Raw genomic sequence first — 18,893 nt, 5'->3', positions numbered from 1 at the left:
AAGCCTTCCTGGGAATCGTGGGATATTACAGGAGGTTCATCCCAAACTTCGCCACGATGGCTGCGCCTCTGACTGACCTGCTAAAAGGGACAAAATCAGTAATGGTTAAGTGGTCCGAAGAAACAGAGTCAGCCTTCCAAGAAATGAAAAACGCTTTGTGTAAGCAACCCGTTCTGATGGCCCCAAACTTCAAGAAAGAGTTTATTCTTCAGACAGATGCCTCAGATGTTGGGGTGGGAGCAGTCCTTTCCCAAGAACTATATGGGGAGGAGCATCCTGTTCTCTATCTGAGTAGGAAGCTGTCCTCATCTGAAAAGAACTACTCAGTCGTTGAGAAGGAGTGCTTGGCCATAAAATGGGCAGTGGACACATTACGGTACTATCTGCTGGGACGTAAATTTAGACTGATATCCGACCATGCCCCACTTAGGTGGATGAGGGAAACGAAGGGTAGAAATGCTAGGGTCACCCGTTGGTTTTTATCCCTGCAGGACTTCAGTTTCCATGTGGAACATCGGGCCAGAAAGCTGCACGGTAATGCGGATGCCCTATCTAGAATCCCTTGTTGAGTGGGAGAAAGTGCCAAGCCCCACGGCTTTAGGCAGAGGGGGGAGGTATGTAGCATGGCTAAAGGGTGTGTAGTCAATGGGAGGTATGTGCCACATAAGTGCCTTGTTGCTGTAATGTAGCCCGGAATATTGCGTTGTTTTATATAACCATATGTTTGTGTTTCAGGACCTGTGGTGATGTCAGACCACATGGCTAATCATGTGATAGATTACTGGGTGTGGTTAGTCCTATATAAGACTGGCTAATCCTTTACACAGCAGATATGTGTGGAGGTGAAACCCTCCTGAGTGTATTCGGCTTCAGGACTGAGCCGGATGAACTGGACACTTGTTTTCCTTTGCCTGAACCAAAGGCTATTTTGCTTTCTGTTTTGCCACATGGTTTATGAAGCAATAAACCCAGGGAAGTTTAAAGGAACACGTCTCCTGAGTGTCAGCCGTCGCAGCTGAGTGAGTGAAATCGCTACAATATATACACATACACACACACACACACACACACACACATATACATATATATATATATATATATATATATATATATATATATATATATATATATATACACACACACACACTCTCTTGCCTGCTGTTTTGCTTTTCCTGAAGAACATCTCTAGAATCCGCCCCTTTCTTACTATGGAAACAAACAAACACCCTCACTGTTGCCCTGATCCACTTCCATCTTGAATACTGTAATTCTCTATTAATTGGCCTCCCCCTCACTCGACTTTCCTCTCCAGTCAAATCTTAATGCAGAAGCCAGGGTCATCCATCTGGCTAATCGGTACTTGGACGCTTCCACTCTGTGCCAGTGATTGGACTAGCTGTTCATACATTATAGGATCCAATTTAAATTGCTTGTTCTCACCCACAAAGCTCTCCACAGTGCAGCACCCCTTCACATCTCCCTCATTTCTGTTTATCAGCCTACCCACTCGTTACGCTTCGCAAGCTATTTTCAACTATCATCCACACTAATCTGTACCTCCCACTCAAGTCTCCAAGACTTCTTCCGCGCTGCACCTATTCTTTGGAAATCTCTACCCCAAGAAATTAGGACTGACCATAACTTACAAGGTTTTAGGAGTTAACTAAAAGCACATCGGTTTAGGGAGGGCTATCACGTTCCCTAATCAAAGTCCTTTTTATATATTGGTCCATTCACTATCTTTCTGAACATAATTCTCCAAACTCAACCGCACCCAAAAGCACTACAAATATTGGCTGATGACAACCTCATGCAACCTTTATCTATCCCCCATTTCCTCAAGATGGCTAGACCATCATTGTAAATAAACATATGTACATTGTGTTTCCCCCACCTCATTGTAGATTGTAAGCTGTGTCGAGCAGGGACGTCATTTGCTTTGGTTTAATTATTGTATTATCTTTAACTATGTTAATCATGACTGTTGTATATGAACTGCTGAATTATAGAGTGCTGCAGAATAGGTTGGCGCTATATAAAGATTATTGTTATTGTATGCTTCAAAACGTGTTGACAAATAAAAAGGGCTTGCAAATACCCTTAACTATTCTTTCTGGTTGTTGATTGGCAGCGCAATTTTAGATCGATCTTTCAATCTTTCTGCATAGGCTGCTAAGTAAAGGCTAGATGGTGCAAATTATACCACTCAAATAACTTGGTCAATAAAAATATAATGCTAGTTTACATGAATCTTGAGGCTAGTTGGGAGGTAACTGATCAAAAAGGACATAAAATTCAAAAACATCACAGAAAAGATGTATTTAACAACACCAAGACACAACATTGAATGCACTGAAGGGTGCAGCAGGCTCCAACACTACATGCATCTGTGTGACATGTGCCTTAAAGAGGTCTCATCAGTGTGCATTTATAGTGCTAGGCAGCCACCCCTCCATGAACCCATGAACAGTAGGTGTGGGAGTGGTTGTTTCATCAGTATTTTGTACCTGTTCTGCTTCCACATTCATCATGGGGGCCTGCTGCATCTTGCAGTGCATTAATATTGTGTCCTGGTGTTGGTAAATACGACTGCCTTTTTTGCTGTGATGTTGGTCAGGAGGCAAGACATTTTTTTTTATTAAAGCACCAGAGGGCGCACAAGGCCTTTTACTAATGTCCTTATTTGACCTTTAAAAAATGCTTTTCTAGACACCACTTTATAGACTTTTCACTTGTTTGCTGTTTATCATTAATAAAATAGACATTTGCAAAAGAAGAAAAAGCAAGCCTTACCATTACCAACACTCTATACTTCATAGGTATATAAAGAAATACAGAACAAAAACCAACCTTGCGGATACATTCACAGATATACAGCTCCAAAATACAGAAAGTACCCATAGCACTTTACAAGGGAGGAAAAGGGGCAAACTCCCAAGTCAATATAAACCTATGAGCTTATCAAGAGCATACTGGCCCATAATTAGACATAACATTAATAGTGAAAATAGTAAACTTTTATTATTATCAATGTACAAAATATTTAAAACAGATCAGTAATCAATCAAACTGTAAAAAATGGGAATTGGTGAATGACAAAATAGATGACACCAGCATCAAAAAACCCACATTAGAAACATGTACAGGTGCAGACAAAAAACAGCACACAAATGTCTATGGCACAGTTGAAAAAAGTGCTAGCATGCATTTTGGAAGAGATATGGGGGAGGGTGCAAAACGTTAAATCTAGAACCAGTGTCCTGATATAAGCCCCAAGTTGGAGACGGTAAATAGCCCTACCGCATTACCCCCATATTGCACTATACCCGTAATACTAACAACCTAATTCATGTAAAGTGCCATGTGGTCTGCTTACCCATGTGAGGTTTAGCTCTGGGTACATCCATAAGATAGCCCCGACGCGCGTTTCGCGTAATGAGCTTCCTCGGGGGGATCAAAGTGGGATCAAATGTAAGGTAAATGCATAATAATGTGAGTAGGTCACACAGGCCAAACGGCAGTTTCCAAGAGCTCAATGTTATTCTGGCAAATATGTCAAACAACAGAGTGATAAGAGATGTACGAGTTTAGTTTATTCTTTGTGGTAGATCAACTCACTTAAGGTACCGTCACACTGAACGATATCGTTAACGATATCGTTGCTTTTTGTGACGTAGCAACGATATCATTAACAAAATCGTTATGTGTGACAGCGACCAACGATCAGATCGTTGGTCGCTGGGGAAAGTCCAGCACTTTATTTTGTCGCTGGATCTCCCGCTGACATCACTGAATCGGCGTGTGTGACGCCGATCCAGCGATGTCTTCACTGGTAACCAGGGTAAATATCGGGTTACTAAGCGCAGGGCCGCGCTTAGTAACCCGATGTTTACCCTGGTTACCGTTGTAAATGTAAAAAACGAAACACTACATACTTACATTCCCGGTGTCTGGTCATGTCCCCCGCCGTCACCTTCCCTCACTGACTGGTGAGCGCCGGCCGGCCGTAAAGCACGTTGTGCAGCGGTGACGTCACCGCTGTACTTTATGGTCGGCGCTCAGTCAGTGCGGGAAGCTGAAGGCGAGAGACATGACCAGACACCGGGAATGTAAGTATGTAGTGTTTGTTTTTTTACATTTACAACGGTAACCAGGGTAAACATCGGGTTACTAAGCGCGGCCCTGCGCTTAGTAACCCGATGTTTACCCTGGTTACCCGGGGACTTCGGGATCGTTGGTTGCTGGAGAGCTGTCTGTGTGACAGCTCTCCAGCGACCAAACAGCGACGCTGCAGCAATCGACATCGTTGTCGGTATCGCTGCAGCGTCGTTTAGTGTGAAGGTACCTTTAGATGTACACTGAGGTAGACAAGGGAACACTGAATGTTTAAGATCTTCACTAGTTTTATTATATATGCGGCATAAACCATGGTGAAGTAAAAATAAACACGTCCATCTAGGCAAAAACAGGAAAAACAAAAAAGTTGCAGCAAAAATTACTGTCCTTGTGGTAGCGGATCTGCCTGCATAGGGTTAGCAAAACATACTGTTCAGAGCTTCAACTCTTGGAATGCTAGCTCTGCTTCAGAGGACTAATTGGCCATCGACATCTTCGTGCCCCTAAGAAAATGAGTCAGGTGGGCGGCTATCATGACAAAATTTATATACAATTTTCAGAAATGCCCAAACTTGTTTCTTGAAAATCGGTTGCGGCCAATTCTGGATTGCCTCTACCTTATTTACTTGCGGTCTGTTTTCACCCCTTCCGACAATATAGACCAAGTATTTTGCCTCTTCTTTCGCTATGGTGCACTTCCTTGAGTTTATGGTAAACCCTGCCTTCCTCAGCTCATCCAGGACCTTCTGTAGATGACTTCCCCAATCCAGGCTGAAGATCACAATGATGTACAGGAGTACAGAAGGCTATATTTTCCTTGGTACTTGGGGACAGGAGAATTTGTCAGTACCCTTTCGTTAGGTCCAGAATGGTGATATAACTGGCTGATCCTAGCCTCTCAATGAGCTCATTGACCCGGAGCATCAGATATACGTCGAACTTGGACACCTCGTTCAGCTACCTGTAGTAATTACAGAAACTCCACTCTCCATCTGACTTCGGCACAAGGACAATGGGGCTGGACCAGCTGCTCTTTGACTCTTCGATGACACCCATGCTCAACATTCTCCTCACTACCTTTGAGAGCACCTCACAGGAATCTGATACGGCTTTTGGTTGACCCTCAAATGCCATGTTGTATGCAAGTTGTGGAGCATGAAATCCTGATGGAACTGCAACTCCTAAACCCGGTCCGGGTTCCACTAAAGCAGCTTACTGGTCTCTTGTTGTGCCAGCTTTTGCTGCTGTAACTGTTGCTGCTGTGCTTGTGTGGCACCCCAGGAGTCCAGTTGCCATAGTGGCATTGCCTCCCTCACAGGGGGTGATGTCATGCCTGGAAGCAAGGAGGGGTGTAGAAGGATGTAGATCTGGGGATTTATTATGATGGAATATAGGCTGAACTGGATGGACAAATGTCTTTTTTCGGCCTTACTATGTTACTATGTTACTATGTCCCCTTACCAGGTAACACCAGCATCCAATACTTTTCCTGACTCCAGACCAAAAGGGGGAGCCCTAATACACAGTTTAAGGGGAGCTTCCCTACAAGTTCTGGCCTGGAGGCAGAGTTAGTCAGGTTAAGTCTGAGTCTGAGAGAGTGAGGGGAGAGGAGACAAGTTGAGGAGAATCTGGGGAGTCAAGCTGCAACCAAACTCACCCCAGAGCTGAGTGCTGACAAGGAGGATGCCAGAGTCCTTGGCTGTGCGGGTGCTGCATGCCCCCACAGCCAAATCTGGAGGCAGGGGATTGCAAGTCTCCTGGCCACACCGACCACGCGGAGGCACCACAGCAGGCCAAGAGCCCGGGACTGCCAGTGGACAGGCAGTGCCCATAATAGGCTTGTGCTGTCTGTCATGCGGGTCGAAGCCAACACGCAGGAGAGGGCTGCAGCTAGCTACAGGCAGAAGTATCTAAGAGAACAGCGCAGAAAGAAGGCCTCAGAACCCACCTGGCTAGGTGGATCCTAAATTGCTTCCAGGCTGCCCGGATTCCAATTATCACATGTTACCCGTGCCATGGACTATATCTGCAAATATCAAGTAAAGGTAAAGAAAACTGCAGTCCTTGTGTCCTCCAGTGATTTCCCGCACCCTCAATCGTGCACCCCAACGTCTACAATCCCTTACAAAACTATACTGACAGCCCTGGGGCCCCGCTCCACCTGTGCAGAGCAGAACCATCCCAGCTGCATTAGCATCAGCCCCAGCGTTCTCCTTAAGCGTCAGTCACTCATTGCCGAACACCACAGGTGGCGTCACAATAAATTCCCTACAACCTGTCCCTCATCATTTTAATTGCCACGGACCGGGTCACTGCTGCCGTGACGACCCCCTTAAGAACTGTCCGACCCGGCCCGAGTACCCCACGGCCCTAGCAGGCGTTGCACTTGCACCAGATGTTTAATCAGGTCATCCATTTTGCCTGATATCATTTGCTGGCTTGTGGCTGCCTTCACTCATGACATGCAGTAACTCTTGTAGCAGTCACATGTGTTCGCTAGGAACGTTGCCAGCACTTCTAACACCACTTGTGGTAGATCGGCTCTTCGGCATAAACCGTAGTGAAGTAAAAATAAACACATCCCTCTAGGCAAAAACAGGAAAGCACAATCAAGTAGTAGCACAAAACACAGTTCTTGAGGAAGCGGGGATCTTCCCACTCAAGGTTAGCAAAACACATGGTTCAGGTTAGCACAAACTCTTCAGACACACTTCAGATACACTGAGCACTGACTGCACCTCAGACTGCACCCTGGGGTGGAGATATGGTGGACAAGCTCCCACTCGCGCTATGGTTTTCCACAAACACTCAGTCCTTAAAATGGCCGATTAACCCCTCTCAACACAGTGTGCTGGAACAAACTTCTGGCAGTGGCGTAGGAAGGGGAGTGCGGGGGGGGGGGGGGGCAGGCCGCCCCGGGCGGCACAATGCGGGGGGCGGCCGGCGCTGCAGGATGAGGAAGAAAAAAAAAAAAAAAAAAGACGCGGGCACTTTTAATCTTCGGGCGGCGCCGTCTGCCGCCAAGACCAGGCTCCCCCCCACCCCCGGCCCCCGCTCTAATACTCACCTATCCTGGTTCCTGCGGCAGCTGCAGCGTCTTCAGCGCCCTCTGACTCTGCGACGTCTCAGGCCAGAGGGCGCGATGACGTCATCACTGTGCGCGCCGCTCAGCCTCTCTGTCCTGAGAGTTGCAGAGCCGGAGAGACGCTGACTGGCTGCACCGGACCTGCGCTAGGAACGGGAGAGGTGAGGATTTTTTTTTTTCTTTATGTCTGACTCTGGGGGAAATGCTGGAGACACTGGGGCAATACTGGAGACCATGGGGCAGATTGCTGGACACACTGGGGCAATACTGGAGACCATGGGGCAGAATGCTGGACACACTGGGGCAATACTGGAGACCATGGGGCAGAATGCTGGACACACTGGGGCAATACAGGAGACCATGGGGCAGATTGCTGGACACACTGGGGCAATACTGGAGACCCTGGGGCAGATTTCTGGACACATTGAGGCATTGCTGGAGACCCTGGGGCAGATTTCTGGACACACTGGGGCAGATTTCTGGATATACTGGGGCAATGCTGGAGACCCTGGGGCAGATTGCTGGACACGCTGGGGCAATGCTGTGCACGCTGGGGCAGATTGCTGTGCACGCTGGGGCAGATTGCTGTGCACGCTGGGGCAGATTGCTGTGCACGCTGGGGCAGATTGCTGTGCACTCTGGGGCAGATTGCTGTGCACTCTGGGGCAGATTGCTGTGCACTCTGGGGCAGATTGCTGTGCACACTGGGGGCAATGCTGGACACACTGGGGGCAATGCTGGAGACCCTGGGGCAGATTTCTGGACACTGGGGCAGATTGCTGGACACACTGGGGGCAATGCTAGACACACTGGGGCAATGCTGGACACACTGGGGCAATACTGGAGACCCTGGGGCAGATTTCTGGACACATTGAGGCAATGCTGGAGACCCTGGGGCAGATTTCTGGACACACTGGGGCAGATTTCTGGATATACTGGGGCAATGCTGGAGACCCTGGGGCAGATTTCTGGACACTGGGGCAATACTGGACACTGGGGCAGATTGCTGGACACGCTGGGGCAATGCTGGACACTGTGGCAGATTGCGGTGCACACTGTGGCAGATTGCTGTGCACACTGTGGCAGATTGCTGTGCACACTGGGGCAATGCTGGAGACCCTGGGGCAGATTTCTGGACACACTGGGGCAATGCTGGACACTGGGGCAGATTGCTGGACACACTGGGGGTAATATGCTGGACACACTGGGGGCAGGACTTGAGGCATGGGCAGAATGTAGATACGGGGCATGATTGGAGACACGGGGCAGGATTGGATCATGGGGCAGGACGGATACGATGGAGGCTGGTGGGGCAGGATGGGGAGATCATATGGGGTAGAATGGATACTCATGAGGGCAGGATGCGAGAACATATGGCTGGAGCCAGGAATGAGATAAACGGGGCCAGGGTGGGGAATAGTGTTACCATAGGGGATAATTAAGGGATATTATTACTGCAGTGATGTATTTATTTTATTTTTTGAGTATACTGTTTTAAATGGGGGGCGGTCCTGTTACTGTGCAGAGTGACACTATATCGCCTTTTTTTCTTCATGTGGTGTAATGTAGAAGTTGTGAAAAATTAAGTAATGTGTTCTGCAAGCGGAGCTCGAGATAACTGTGTTATTTCCTGCAGAAACGAGTCCTGGCTGGAAGGAATGATGGCGGTCTGTGCTGGATGAAAGATGAAGGACTTCACCTAGAGACGTCACTGGTGAGTCAGTGTTACCTATACACTGACACTATACACTGTATACTATATAGAGGTCCTGTGTACAATGTCACCAGTGATCACTGTATTATCTATACATTATATACAGAGTTCCTGTGTATAATACCACCAGTGATCTCTGTATTACCTCTACACAGACACTGCATACTAAGTACAGATCTCCTGTGAATACTGGCACTTATGGTGATAGTATTGTGTTTTTTTTTATTACTGATCAGTATTGTAGTATTCAGTCACTATGTGGTGGTAATATGTGGTCTGGAAATGGTGCGGTGGTATTTGTCCCTTGTATGTAGTATTATTCGGTCACTATGTGGTCTGGTCATGGTGTGGTGGTATTAAGTCACAGGTTTGGCATGTGGGGGTGACACCATTAGGCCCAGTTTAAGTTCTACAAAACAGGAAAACCATTTTTGGTAACCTTTGTGTATATTGAGCCGGGGGAGGGGGGGGCGCCAAACTCGGGAACAGCCCCGGGCGGCAAAAGCTCTAGCTACGCCTCTGACTTCTGGGTTTCAAATCACTGAAGCTAATAGCCTCAGTAAAACGTATCTCCCCTCCAGCAGTCTGCCAGTGACTGTCACAATTGTTTCAAATAAAATATTGGCATCGCTAGCCATCATAACACTAAACACCTGACCTAACATGGAAATCCAGAAATATGCCAGACTTTAATTATTTACTTGTTTGTTAATTGTGCTAATATTTCCATTGCTCTCTCTACCAACTTTGTTTGGAGTTATCCATCGACTAGAGAAAATGAGAGGGCAATATACCATCTAAAAAAAATAAAGGGAACACTAAAATCCCACATCCTGGATATCACTGAATGAAATATTCCAGTTGTAAATCTTTATTCATTGCATAGTGAAATGTGTTGAGAACAATAAAACCTAAAAATTATCAACGTAAATCACAAGTAGTATCCCACGGAGGTCTGGAGTTGGAGTGATGCTCAAAATCAAAGTGGAAAATGAAGTTACAGGCTGATCCAACTTCAGTGGAAATGACTCAAGACAAGGAAATGATGCTCAGTAGTGTGTGTGGCCTCCACGTGCCTGTATGACCTCCCTACAATGCCTGGGCATGCTCCTGATGAGGCGGCGGATGGACTCCTGAGGGATCTCCTCCCAGACCTGGACTAAAGCATCTGCCAACTCCTGAACAGTCTGTGGTGCAATGTGACGTTGGTGGATGGTGCGAGACATGATGTCCCAGATGTGTTCAATCGGATTCAGGTCTGGGGAACGGGCGGGCCAGTCCATAGCTTCAATGCCTCCATCTTGCAGGAACTTCTCACACATTCCAGCCACATGAGGTCTGGCATTGTCCTGCATTAGGAGGATCCTAGGGCCAACCGCACCAGCATATGGTCTCACAAGGGGTCTGAGGATCTCATCTCAGTACCTAATTGCAGTCAGGCTACCTCTGGTGAGCACATGGAAGGCTGTACGGCCCTCAAAAGAAATGCCACCCCACACCATTACTGACCCACTTCCAAACTGGTCATGCTAAAGGATGTTGCAGGCAGATCGCTCTCCACGGCATCTCCAAACTCTGTCACGTCTGTCACATGTGCTCAGTGTGAACCTGCTTTGATCTGTGAAGAGCACAGGGTGCCAGTGGCGAATATGCCATTCCTGGTGTTCTGTGGCAAATGCCAAACGTCCTGCATGGTGTTGGTGTTACGGAACTGCAACACAGAACTAGGATAGAAGGGGGAAAACTGACCCGGCACTGAGATTAGGCTGATACCCTATGATGGAGTGGGCGACCAATTCCTTGCGAATAGACCCACCGACAATCCTAGGTTAATCTCAGCGAAGACCTATAGATAGGGGAAGGAGGTCTCTGAAAGATCTAAGTACTGGGTATAAAAACAGGTCACCTCCTAACAGAAACACAGAGACGGCTGCAGAAACCAACTGAAAAAAGAAAGTAAAGATAGCAGAACTAGAGATCCCAGAACTGCACAATATCAAACACAGAAAGCTATCAAAACACCTAGCCAGAACTCAAGCATATTAACACTGTTGTCCAGTAAGGAATGGGAGGAAACAATCACCTGACCTAAGACAACCCAGCACCAGGAGAAAAAGACCAGTAGCCAGAAAACCACAACAAGATGGCGGATTGTCAAAAAACAAATCAGATTCTAACAGTTGGGCTGTGAGCACAACCCCCATCTATGCATATCGGGCACTCAGACCATCCTCATGGAGTCGGTTTCTAACCATTTGTACAGACACATGCACATTTGTGGCCTGCTGGAGGTAATTTTGCAGGGCTCTGGCAGTGCTCCTCCTGTTCCTCCTTGCACAAAGGCTGAGGTAGCGGTCCTGCTGCTGGGTTGTTGCCCTCTTACGGCCCCCTACACGTCGTGTACTGGCCTGTCTCCTGGTAGCGCCTCCAGTCTCTGGACACTACGCTGACAGACACAGCAAACCTTCTTGCCACAGCTCGCATTGATGTGCCATCCTGGATGAGCTGCACTACCTGAGCCACTTGTGTGAATTGTAGAGTCTGTCTCATGCTGCCATGAGTGTGAATGCACAACCAACATTCAAAAGTGACCACAACATCAGCCAGAAAGCATTGGTACTGAGATTGGTCTGTGTGTTGTGAATTCTGCTTTTAGGCTCCCTCCGGTGGCTGTAGGTGGTAATGCAGTTGTCCCTGGCCTGCAGTTCTGGACAGGTGTATCTGCTGATTGCAAATCTGACTGGGGTATTTAGGTTTGCAGGACTCATTAGTCCTTGCCAGTTGTCAATGTTTCTTGTGAAGTGTTGGATCACTTTCTGGCTTCTCCTGCTTAACTGCCAATTCAGCAAAAGACAAGTGTCTGTTTCTTTTTCTGTGGCACACTTGCAGTGTGCTTGTATTCTTTGCTATTCATTTGTTTTTCTCTTGTCCAGCTTAGACTGTGTCAGTGTTTTCTCAGTCTTGTTGGATTCTCTGGAGTTGCAGATATACACTCCACATCTCCTCTACGTGTGAAAGGCCTTTCTTCCTGGCTGACCTGAAAGGTGAAAGTGTCTGATTGTAGATTCCAGAGAAGCCCGAGGCTGCGTTGCATTGGTGCGGGGTCTGACCCCAGGTCCAGGTCTCTGAGACCATTACATAGGTCTTGGGAAGGGAACGCTTCCATGAGTTCTTGGCTGTTTGAGGCTATTTTATGAAGCCTAAGGTTCGAGCAGGCAAGCATGTCCTGAGCTCTCCTGAGAAGACTGATGGCAGTCTCATTTGAAGGCATGGCTTTTAGACAGTCGTCGACATAAAAGTCCTTTTCTATGAATTGTCTGACATCTGCTCCGTATTCTGGTTCTCCTTCCTGAGCCGACCTTCTGAGTCCGTAAATGGCGACTGCAGGTGAAGGACTGTTGCCAAAGATGTGCACTCTCATGCGATACTCTGTGACTTCTTTAGTAGGATCATTGTCTCTGTACCAGAAGAATCTTAGGAAGTTCCTGTCTCTCTCTCTCACAAGGAAACAATGGAACATTTGCTGGATGTCAGCGATGAAGGCAATGGAATCCTTACGGAAGCGCATAAGTACACCCAGTAGTTTGTTATTGAGGTCTGGTCCTGTCAGCAGAACGTCATTCAGGGAGACATCATTAAATTTAGCACTGGAATCAAACACGACTCTGATCTGGCCTGGTTTCTTAGGGTGGTATACTCCGAACATGGGTAGGAACCAGCATTCTTCGGAGTCTTTGAGAGTGGGAGCTAGTTCTGCGTGACGGTTTTCAAAAATCTTTGACATGAAGGAGAAAAAGTGATCTTTCATCTCTGGTTTCTTTTGCAGATTACGAATGAGAGAGGAGAAACGTTGTAATACCTGATTTCTGTTGTTCGGTAGACGTGGTCTGTGGGTTTTGAAGAGAAGAGGTGCGACCCAGCTGTTGGTCTCATCTTTAACGAGTCCCTTGTCCATTACCTCTAAGAACAACTTGTCCTCTTGTCCTCTACCGACATTGCCACTTGGTTGTCCTGCTTAGTTCTCTGGAAGACTGTGCCCCCTAACTGATCCTCATAGCTTCCCGACACTATACTGCTGTCGTGAGTAAAGTCTATTAAATGATCAGGTAGTTGGATGCTGTGTGGCAGTTCCCTGACATGGAACTCATTGTTACAAGGTTGAAACAGAGATGGACGTCCTTTCTCCAATGTATTTGTCAGCATGCTTGTCACAGAAGATGGGGCGTGCATGCGTCCCAAGCATACGTTGCCAATTATGACCCATCCTAGGTCTAGCCTTTGGGCATAGGGAGCATTGTGCAGTCCGTTGATATGACGTCTCACTTTATGAACCTGTAGGATATCTCTCCCCAACAGCAGAATTATCTGGGCCTGATGGTCGAGTTCCGGTATGAGGTGTGCTATTTGTTTTAAGTGAGCGTGATGGATTGCTACATCTGGCGTAGGGATTTCAGATCTGTTGTCTGGGATCTGGTTACATTCGATGATCGTAGGTAGTGGTAGGCAGAATTGTCCGTCTAAAGACTAGATCTGGTAGTCAGTAGCTTTCCTGCCTGCTGTTGTCACAGTACCTGCACACGTCTTTAAGGAGTAGGGAGTGCTTGGCCCTTTGATGTTGAATAGGTCAAAGAACGTTGATCTAGCCAAGGATCGATTACTTTGGTCATCTAAGATGGCATACAGTCTTACAGCTTGGTCTCTATGGCCCTTCGGGTATACTTTGACGAGGCATATTTTTGAACAGGACCTACTGTCTATTGTCCCTTTGCAGACCTCGGTGCATTGTGAAGTGATCTCTGGCGTAGCTGTATCAGTGTTCCTTTCCTCCCCGCCATGCTCACTGTCAGCTGGCGTGTTTTGTGTACTCCATGGAGCTGGGCCAGGGTGTAGAGCGGTGTTATGATCTGTTGTGCCACATTCTGTGCATTTTACACTGACCTTGCAATCCTTGGCGAGATGAGCTGTGGACGAGCAGCACTTGTAGCAGATACCGTTTTCTTTCAGGAAGCTTCTGCGATCTGGCATAGATTTTCCTCTGAAGGCTCTGCATTTCAGGAGAGGATGAGGCTTCTGATGAAGTGGGCACTGCTTGTCAGGGTCCTGCACCTTTGTCTCTGATTGGGAGCAGCCAGCAGACCTGTAATTAGAACCTGGAGAAGAAACATAAGTCTTGTGTACTTCCACAGATGTTCTGCGTGGATTTGCAGGTGGTGATGGTGTGGCATATGGTATTGCAAAGTCAAAGCTGGGATCGTTTCTAATTCTTGCTTGTTGGTGTATGAAGTCTACAAAAACGGAGAAGGGAGGGAATGGAACGCTGTGTTTGTATTTGTACGTGGAACCATGTGTGAGCCACCTCTCCTGTAGATTGTAGGGCAACTTCTGGACTATAGGGTTAACACCTCTGGCTGTGTCGAGAAATGCAAGTCCCTGTAGGTCGTCCTCGTATTTGGCAACTTGGACTTCCTTCAGCAGGTCGCTTAGCTCTCTAAGTTTCTGGAGACCTTTGTTAGATATTTTAGGAAAGTCATCGATTCTTTTGAACAAGGCTCTTTCTATTACTTCTGCTGAGCCGTAACACTCATCCAGCCTTTTCCAGATCTCTTTGAGGCCAGTCTCAGGGCGGTTTATATTAATGTCTCTGATCCTTACTGCGTGTTTGACTGACTCTTCTCCCAGGTATTTGACTAACAGGTCTATCTCTTCCCTGTGTTGTAGCCCCAAGTCTCTAATGACATTTTGGAAGGAAGCTTTCCAAGCTCTGTAACCTTCAGCTCGGTCAGTGAATTTCATGAGTCCCTTGGCAACCAGTTCACATCGTGTGAAGAACTTGGCAAATTCTGTCGTGAACCGGTTGTCAGCAGAGTATACTGGTGATGGGTCGCCCTGATAGTGATGTGAGGTGCGTTCGTACCTGTTAGTGTCCTCATGGTGGCGCCAGCCGGTGTCGTATTGCTTCGGCCTGATGTACGGTGCGTCAGCAGGGTGATCCACGTTGGTTACCTGATGAGGGGCAAGGTAGTCATTAGCAGAGTTGTTTTGCCTCACATTTTCGAGTTTGTTTCTGTCCTGAGCCTCGTGACGACTCTCGCTCACTTCGCTGGAGGTGTCGTATTCTGGTTTTGGTACTGGTTCAGGGTTACAGTTTGGATCAGGAAGGTCATTAACATACTGAGATGTGCGTTGTGGTGAGTCTTGCAGTGGAAACTCCAGACTCGACGTACTGCTTTGGCTATGCAGCTTGGGATTTTGCGCGGCTTCTAGCGATTCTGCTTCGGCGAGGGCTGCGGCAGCTTCCCTTTTTGCTGCTAGGCTTTCTAAGGCGGCATCCACACGTGCCTTCTCTAACTGCGACCTTCTCTTTTGATCGGCTCTCTCTAAGCGCGACCTTCTCTCTTGATGGGCTCTCTCTTCATCTATGCGTGCTTTTTCTAATTTAAGTTGCATCTCTTGGTCAGCAAAGCTCGCTCGTATTTTGGCAGCTTCAGCATTTGCGCGGGCAATGGCGACAGCGCTGCTGATGATGTCTTTGAGGAGACGGAAGTAACAGATCTTGTCCTATGCGATTTGTGAGACATGGTGTCTTGGGAAAGTGCTTGGCTGTGCAGAGATTGCTGTAGCTGTATTTAGTCTCTGAGTAGCCGGTGACTTGAATCCCACTAGTTGGATGGCTGCCGTTTCACTGTTCTGTCCTCACTAGCTGAGGCAGGATCATACGTAGCTATACAGTCAGCTAAACCGCTATACCGGGGTCCAATAAGGAGACTGTGGTTGAGTCTGTGCTTTATTAAACGTAGTGGTATATTGATGCGGTGAAACTGTGAACAATGATATACATAGAATCAGTGCATGGCATAGAACAGATACATAATACACATGATATACATTATGCATAACATTTAGAAAGCTAGTGACTAAACTGGGAGTACAACTGGTTAAACTAAGCTAATATAGAGCAGGAATATCTATAGGAAGCATAAAGACATACCGGCAATGCAATCGCAAGGGGGATGAAGTGAAGCGTCTTTCCTTGAAGGCAAACTGAAGAAAGTGAAAGGAAAAATGGAGGGAAATGGAGGCTGAGCTACCATAATGCATTGCAAAGGAGGAGGAGAATCAGACATGGATAATACAAAAACAAGATTGAACTGCCAACATAACTCTGACCGCTAGAGGGAGCCAAAGCATCACAGATGAATAAAGGTATGAATATATCAATACTGTATACTGAGGAAACTGCAATTATGCAAGCAAATAATCAGGGTAACAATATTAGATGGCGGAGACAGAACACCTATTTTGAAGGCCGATCCCATTCTGGTTAAATTTCTCCCTGAAAATCCAGCAATTACCTTTAGACGAGCAAGAAATCTTCGGGATAAATTGACAAGGAGCCACTATGTTGGGCAGGTGATGCCTACATTCCTGGATGCTGCATGGTTGGGGGGTGGATGCGTTCCGTGTGGTAGGTGTGTCACGTGCCCCAATGTTGAAAAATGGGTCTCCTTTTCTAACTCGGATGGCACTAAACATTTTACTATCACAACGAATTACTTGTGTTTCCCGGTACGTGATCTACTGTGCCACCTGTCCGTGTGGCCTGATTTATGTTGGGCTTACCACACGGCAACTCAAAGTCCGTATCCGGGAACACGTATTGGGTATCATCGCGGCAGCCTCCTGTGTGGATGCATCCACCCTCAAAACCATTCCGCGGCATTTCCGGGATTTTCATAACTGCAATGAGAAACTACTAAGAGTTAGAGGCATTGATTTGCTTCAAATTAACATAAGAGGAGGAAATCTCTCAAAACGCCTCGCGCAGCTTGAGTCCAAGTGGATTTGGACATTAGGTACAATCCACCCACAAGGATTAAATTAGCATATTTCATTTGCTCCTTTTCTGTGATCCTATGCACCCTCCACTACTAATGAGCCGACTGTTTGTATATGCATTGTTTTTACTTATGTTTTACTCTGTTTTTCTGCTTTAGGTAGGTGTTCTTTATGCCCTGTTTATCTTTGAACACTGGGGATGTCTGGAACGCTATATGGATATGTTCTTTAGTTTCGCTGAATATCTACTTCTGCCGTTTCTACTATCAATGCCCTTCTCCATATAGGAACATCGCTAATATTGTCTACATTGCTTTATATATATTGATTTATATGAGTTTTTGGTATATGTTGTCTTTGTATATTTTTCTTGGGATGGGTGTGTTTTTCTGTTGCCATTATATTTGATCTATATTATGTATATATTTTCTTTCTTTCTATATCTATATTTCTTATGCCCATCTTTTTTGGCTATGTAGCCTCTGTCATTTATTAATGATTATTCTGTGCCCCTGTATGGCTAATGGGCCTTTGTATGTGCTGCATTTGTGTTCAGTGGCTTTTTGTAGCGGCTATAGAGTTTATGCACAGTATACCACATTAAGCTAGTAATGGGTTATGGGCCCTTGAAAGTGCGATATTTATGTATAGGAGCGGCTACAACATTTAATGCACAAAGTCCTACATTGTTCTAGCGATCTGCTGTGCTATGTTATTGTATATGCGTCCAGTGCCCTTTTGTATGCCCTTACTGAGTATGGCGTCCATGACCTGTCTCTGCGCAGGCGCCTCTCTGCGGGCTGTCCTCCCTGACGTCTGCGGTCATGTGGTGCCGGATCACGTGGGCCCACGTGTTTCCAGTTCCGGATGGCAGCGGCGTTTTGGTTGGCGGCGTGCGCGGATGGTGCTCCATGCGCTATTGATTAGATCCGGCGGTATGGTATATAAAACCGCTGTGGACACTTACTCTTCACACCCCCTGAGGAAGGAGCCGTGGTTGCGCTCCGAAACGCGCGTCGGGGTGGGCTCTGGATCCCCCACTGCTGGCGCACATTAGGTAAATACCCGGGTAATATATGCGGCTACTCCTACATATGTTTGTGGATATATGATCAGCTATGGACGTATTGAGCGAGAATGTTCCTTTGCATTAGCAGTATACTCTTTGTATAGGTCCATTGCTGACCCTTGTAGGTCACTACTACTAGATACTAATTCTCTAGGCCCATATTCCCGTTCACATTATGTGTTATAGACTACCATATTCTTATGTGCTGATGCAGTGGGGGGTACCATGTAGCCCTTTGTGTATGATGGTGTTGCAATACAGTTGGTCTTACCAGCCCCATTTTACCTTATGTACTTGGTCTTCTGTTATCTTTTTTATATATATTTAATAAAGGTTGATATTTTATGGGACATAGTGACTGTGTTCTCTCTGTGGTACATTAGGATTCCTGTCTTACAGTTGTCCATGTTATTTTAGTCCTGATTGGCAGCATTAATTATTGGTATTATTTTGTGTGATCTATGTGTGTACTATGTGTGCTACAATTTCATTATCTATTTAGCTAGTGTGGCCACATTTGCTAAATCCTGTCTCCTGCCTGCGTGTGTCTTTTCCTCTACTACTCACAGTCATTATTTTTGGGGGGCTGCCTATTCTTTGGGGTTCTGCTCTGAGGCAAGATAGTATTCCTATTTCCATCTATAGGGGTATTTAGTCCTCCGGCTGTGTCGAGGTGTCTAGGTTTTGTTAGGCACACCCCAAGGCTACTTCTAGTAGCGGTGTTAAGATCAGGGTTTGTGGTCTGTATAGTTACCCACCTACTCCAGGGAAAGTTTTCATGCTGCTCCAAGGTCACCTGATCATAACATCTGTGGTCCCCACCTGCAGAACCACTCCTTTATTGAGTGTGTCTTGATAATTGCCAATAATTTCCATCTGTTGTCTATTCCATTTGCACAACAGCATGTGAAATTAATTGTCAAACAGTGTTGCTTCCTAAGTGAACAGTTTGATTTCACAGAAGTTTGATTTACTTGGAGTTATATTCTGTTGTTTAAGTGTTCCCTTTATTTTTTTGAGCAGTGTATTTTAGCAAAATCCATGACCCCCATAGTTTTGATATGAACTTCACA

The 18,893-nt window shown here is 46.5% G+C and overlaps 1 long non-coding RNA gene across 1 annotated transcript in view; it reads right to left on the bottom strand.

Moving 5' to 3' along the window:
• LOC138676570 (uncharacterized) overlaps nucleotides 1-18,893 on the bottom strand; it is a 156,896-nt gene that overhangs the window by 78,605 nt on the left and 59,398 nt on the right. The gene's annotated exons all lie outside the window — the stretch shown is intronic.

The sequence above is a fragment of the Ranitomeya imitator genome, chromosome 1 (genome assembly GCF_032444005.1).
Source record: "Ranitomeya imitator isolate aRanImi1 chromosome 1, aRanImi1.pri, whole genome shotgun sequence".
Lineage (NCBI taxonomy): Eukaryota > Metazoa > Chordata > Amphibia > Anura > Dendrobatidae > Ranitomeya > Ranitomeya imitator.
This window is presented reverse-complemented; position numbering and strand designations above follow the sequence as displayed.